This window comes from Heptranchias perlo, unplaced genomic scaffold (genome assembly GCF_035084215.1).
Source record: "Heptranchias perlo isolate sHepPer1 unplaced genomic scaffold, sHepPer1.hap1 HAP1_SCAFFOLD_73, whole genome shotgun sequence".
Taxonomy (NCBI): domain Eukaryota; kingdom Metazoa; phylum Chordata; class Chondrichthyes; order Hexanchiformes; family Hexanchidae; genus Heptranchias; species Heptranchias perlo.
The window spans coordinates 177223-183222 of NW_027139761.1; the positions used below are offsets into that span (position 1 = coordinate 177223).

General features: G+C 44.0%; 1 non-coding gene across 1 annotated transcript; it reads right to left on the reverse strand.

Moving 5' to 3' along the window:
• Nucleotides 1-4419: 4419 nt before the first annotated feature.
• trnal-uag (transfer RNA leucine (anticodon UAG)) lies at nt 4420-4501 on the reverse strand. The gene has a single exon. It is a non-coding gene; the product is annotated as a tRNA-Leu (tRNA).
• Nucleotides 4502-6000: the final 1499 nt, after the last annotated feature.

The following is a 6000-nucleotide window of genomic DNA, read 5'->3' on the forward strand; positions in this document are numbered from 1 at the left end:
TCATTTTTTGCTGTTATTAAAAATGTTGAAGGTCAGAAAATGTAATATTTAGGAGATGCCAACTCTGGAACAATTCGCCTCTGATACCTCCTGATCCCCCCTTACCCTATTTGATTCTCCATGTGCTCCTTATCATCGCTGATACGCTCTGTCTCTTACCTTCTCCGATACCCTCAGAGAGTCCATTGAGATGGTTGCGGTGTGTGCGAGAGGTCCAAAGGCAGATTCTCTCAGCGTAGTCTGTGTTGTATATCGACTTGAGTGGGTTCGTGATCTGTAGTCCTTTCGGGATCTTGTCTGCTTTCTTTCAGCTCTGTAGAAACTTATGCGTGATCTTCTTGGAGATTCTCTCCACTTTTAGCCGGCAGTTTGTGGTGTCGATAGTGGCCACGATGTGGAGATGCCGGTGATGGACTGGGGTGGACAAATGTAAGGAGATGCACAACACCCGGTTATAGTCCAACGAAGAAAGTCAAGGCTAAACCTTTACCAATTACTCGTTAGGCCTCAGCTGGAGTACGTTGTTCAATTCTAGGCACCACCATTGAGGAAGGATGAAAATGCTTTGGAGACGGTGCAAAGGCAGTTTACCAGGATGATACCAGGGATGAGGGACTTCAGTTATGTGGAGAGATCGGAGAAGCTGCGATTGTTCTCCTTAGAGCAGAGAAGGTTAAGTGGAGACCTAATAGAGGCATTCAATATCATGAGGGGTTGTGATAGAGCAAGGAGGGCGAGACTGTTTCCTCTGGCAAGCGGGCCGGTAACCAGAGGTCTTAGATTGAAAATAGTTGTCAAAAGGGGAATTGAGGAGAATTTCTTTCCACACAGAGGGTTCTTAAGAGATGGGATGCACCACCTGATAGGGCGGTGGAAGCAGATTGCACATGATCTTTCAAACGGGAATTGAACATTTATGTGAAGAGGACTAAATTGCAGAGCTATCGGGGTAAAGTGGGACTAAACTGGACTGAACTTTCGAAGAGCCGGCACAGGCACGACGTGCCGAAAGGCCTCCTTCTGTGCTGTAAAATTCTATGATTCTATGGTTCCACAAACCTAAAACTTCTCTCATCTAGAAGATGTCACCAGGCGGTGGCTATATTTTTCGTGTTTCTGTCCTTCTGAAGTGTGATCGAACCGTACCAAACGTTTCCTACAATTAGTAAGGAAGGAAGGTGTCTGTGTAAATATCAGATATACACGTGGATGGTACCGTGGGAACCAGATACAATGCTCATTCCAGTTACTTGTTTAGCAGGAAACAGCGATCATTCTCTTCATCTGTCCTTGCCTGAAGGAAAATGAAACAAACTAAACTACTCAGTTCTTTGTTATCGCTTCTTCTACTGGTTTACGTCCACTCACCGAGAATGTGACGGAGAGATTGAGAGATTGGATTGGCTTTTTACTTTGTAATCTATTATCCTTTGTAATTATTGCAAGAGACGGATCCAACCCAAATGTCTTGTGCCCGACATTATCATTGATACTAAGATGTGCTATAAATGAGTTTCTCCGAATTGCACATTGCGGACAAAAGCTGAACACCGAAACTTGCTCTCATACCAGTTTGGCATCGCATCTTTGGGTGGGAGGTGGGTTGCTGTTTGAAAGTAAAGAATCTTGTAAAATCAGCCCTCCAGAACAGTAACCGCGAAATGTATTCAGGACACTTTCTGTGAGAGGCCTGTCTGCAGAACGAAAGAGGACTTCCGCACTGCAATTCTGGAATCCTTTCCTTGTTGGCTTCTCAACCGATACAAATACTGAGCAGTGATATTTTGTTGCTGAAATTCACAAAGTGCGAAATATCACTCAGGAAACAAAAAGACACGACTGGGAGTCGAACGCACGATCGCCTGTTGAAAAAACAAGCGCTTTGACCAGCTGAACCACGGCGCAGAACCACGTTGCTAAACAAACACATCTTCGGACTGATACCTGTGAGCTGCCGAAGAGCAGAGAAGGTTAATTTGAGGAATGCGGGTCCATTTTGAAGTCATCCATTTCTTTTGTCGATTTCTCTGTGTTTCCCGATACTGTCTGTGTCTCTCGCTGTGTTTTTCTTTGTGAGTCCATCTGTGAGTTGATTCTGATCTAATGCATGTGTTTGTGTTTGTGTTTGTGTTTGTTTCTTACGTGAAATAAATGAGGAGATCAAACAGTGCTCCCTTTAAGACTTGTAAAACATTTTACAACACCAAGTTATAGTCCAGCAATTTTATTTTAAATTCACAAGCTTTCGGAGGCTTCCTCTTTCCTCAGGTGAACGTTGTTGGAAATGGGGAATTTAAGACTGAGGAACTAAGAAACCAAACTTAATCGCAAGATATTGTTTGTTTTGTAGCAGTAAATGAAATATGACACCTTGAATGATTTCGGTTCAGTTATGTGCAAAAAGAAACTGTGACCCGAAGATATTTAGAACCTGTAAGTTGTTGCCAGAAACGTTACGTTTGCAACTCAAGGTGTGTTTAATTTCGACAGGGCATGTTTCGCTAGTTTCGTATTATTTAATTTGCGTTAAATGAATGAAATCGGAAATAATCGCAGCGACCATTACAACAGTCTAAACCATTCTAATATTAAAGGTAACAGAAGATGTTGAGAACAGTATCGAATATTCTGCAGGATAATGAATATAAACAGAAGGAATAGTCGCCAATAATTCCAATAGGGAATTCAACAGAAACCTCTTTACCCAGAGAGTGGTTAGAATGTGGGACGTGCTCAGAAAAGGAATAGATGAAGAAAATAATATTGATGCATTGAAGAGGAAGCCAGATAAGCCCATGAGGGAGACAGGAATAGAGGGGTATCCTGATATGTTTAGATGAAGTAGGGAGGGAGGAGGCTCGTGTGGAGCATAAACGCCGGCAGACACCAGTTGGGCCGAATGGCCTGCTTCTGTGTTCTTGTTTCGATGAAACTCGATGAATATTTTTTGGTGTTCTGCTCCCACGTGACGCTGAGAGCCACAGTCACTACTTCCTTCCCGCCGACTGCAGAAATATTGGGCGGGAGGTTAGGCCGTTGTACTCGACACTCACTGCGGTTTTCCTCGCTCAGGTTGTCGCCTTGATTGCAGAGCATTCTCTCAACAATCTAAGTTTCTGCTTTGAATTTGAATCCTCTCCCTGTGAAGAACAGGATTCAAAAAACGGCTAGAATTCGTTCGGCTGCGTTTGGTTAAAAAATCCCGTTTATATGTTGATGCACAAGCTTGTTGCAGTTAATTGGAAACATGAATAATATTTCAGCGTAAATCGGATTTCGTGGCAGTTATTAATTAGAAATATTTCTGTCTTCTTCAATGTTTTTTTATGAATTGGAGATTTTTGATTAAAACTGTCCGCTTTATGCGGGACTTGGACACTGGGCTTCTCGCATTTCAATCAGTGCAAGTCCCTATGCTGGCGACTCATGCAACTTTATTAGAATCATTCAATTGTTGGGATTGGAACCCACGCCTGCAGGGAAGATTGCGACATGAGCTCAGCACCTTACACCCTGTAGGCCATTCTGATCCCTGGAGCTGTTACACTGAAGCCCAGAGAACACGCAAAAAGGAGCCTCATCATCTGCTTCACACAAAATTCAATCTGCTGGACGTCCAGCTCTGCCAGGCTGCATGTTCTTTCATACAGGTTTCCAACTGGACAAAACACTCTTCTGCCGTGCGAGCATTGGTGCTTCAGATGTACTATTCTTGCTTGTAGTATTTCTATTCCTGTAACAGTAGATCCTGAAGTGCAGGGTGGAAAGTATCGTGTCTGAGTCGTCTCAGGCGCTGTTTTAAAGCTCCAGATAAATCCCACATTTTGTAGATGGATCAAAATCATAGCCTATGGCTCCAAAACCACAGCCTCCCTCCTGTAAACAAGTAATGCTGAAGCGCTGCTTTTAACCTCTCATCTGCTATTGGAACACGATAGGCCGGAGGAACCACATGGCAACACCAATAAGGAGATGTCGTTGGAAGAAGACCAATTGTTCCTTCAACTCCGTTCGAATTGTTCACAAGCAAAACGATTGTTTGTTCCAAGTGGGAATCGAACTCACAATCTCGGCATTCCCCGAACCTTTACTGACATACAAATACCGCGTATTTCCATGTCCCACTCTGCTGGAAAAGATGCGGACATGAGCCGCACTTACCTATGAAAACGTGTCTTGTCCCCTTGATGAAACGAATCCTGGATTAGAGCTAAAGTCTCTCTGGGTACATGATATAGAATCGCAACGCTGCAATCATTTGAAAGCGGCACGGACACGATGGGCCGAATGGTCCACCTTTGTGCAGCAACTGTCCATGATTCTCATTGCTGCACTTTTCGCTTCTTTTGCATTCTCCGCTGGACCACACTCCACCATGATTTTCTGTGAATACGTCAAAACAAACATTGCGACTAACCCTGACAGCAGTGGGATTCGAACCCACGTCTCCGCAGAGACTGGAGCCTAAATCCAGCGCCTTAGACCGCTCGGCCATGCTGCCACGAACAAAGCTCATCATTACTGAAACATGAGGCTAGTGATTGAAATCAGGCTTTCTTGCTCTTTATCATCTGGGTCCAGTGCTTTTGAATTGTGCAGGAAGGAAATTAAAGGGCTTTCTGAGCCCTTCCTGCATTTAACACTTGATCAAAAAACTTGTCATCGAGCTCCACGTTGATAAACATAGAAAATTGAGGACAGGAGAAGACTATTCAGCCCCTCGAACCTGCTGCGCTATTGAATTAGATCAGGGGTTATCTGTGTACCAACTCTATTAACCCGACTGTGACACATATCCCTTGATACACTTTCGTGGAAAAATCCATCGATGTCAGTCTTCAATATGTGAATTGACCCAACATCTTCAGCCTTTTGTTGAAAAGAGTTCCAGATTTCTAAGACACTTTCTGTGATAAAGTGCTTCCTGATTTATCAGATGAATGGTTTTGCTCTACGTTTCAGATTAAGCCCCCTCATTCTGGATTCTCCCAACAGAGAGAGCTGCCGAAACCCGAGATTGTACAATAAACCTGTAAATCTTCTGAGAAGGTATCAGGGAGTTTAATGGCTTCTTCGTGGTGATCCGGTCGGGCAAGGGGATCTGAGATAGGGGATCGGATTGTCAGAGGGTGTCAGATAATGTAAGGGGTCTCCGTGCATATTAGTCAATAAGGGGCACTCAGTGTATCAGAGAACGTAAAGGACGCTGAAAAGGTATCAAAGGGGATCAGGGACTCTCTGAGGGGATCGGAGAAGGTAAGTTACAGAACGTATCGGAGAAGACAATGAGCTCAGGGAGAATTAAAGGGGGTAAGGGGCGGTCTGGAGGGATCAGAGAGGCTCATGGATCCAGAGTTATCATCTTCTAAACATTATATTACTTAATATTTAATAACAGCAAAAAATGAATCCGAATTGAACAGATAATCTGCCGTGTCCCACGTGCAGGGAATCAAAAGGTCGAATCGGGACGGGACTGGATGATTGCCAGTGCTCACCGTTTTCTTACACACAGCTCATTGTTGTATCCGTTTATAAAACTGGATTTCATGAATTGAAGATAAGAGGTTGCACCTGGAACCCTTTGTGAGCAATAAAATGTGAACCACCCAACGTGGGGCTCGAACCCTCGACCCTGAAATCAAGAGTCACATGCTCGAACGACTGCGATAACCGGGCCCACTGACAACATTTGTTGCCTCTTCTGGCAGGGAAGGAGCAATTGGTTTTGCTTCATTGCGTCAATTTGTCCAACAATCTGAGGAAACTTCCTTCTGAACACCCGATCTTCAATCTGGAGTCAGTCTGATGATTTTTTTTTACTTGTCGTACAGCCCCGCGTTGAGCAGTATGGGAACATCGGGACAGGAGAATACAATTCAGCTCCTCGAACCTGCTGCGCTCTTCAATTTGATCATGGGTGATCTGGACATCAAATGTGCCCTGTGATATTTTGTTGCTCAAATTCACAAAGTAGTAAATATCACTAAGGAAACAAAA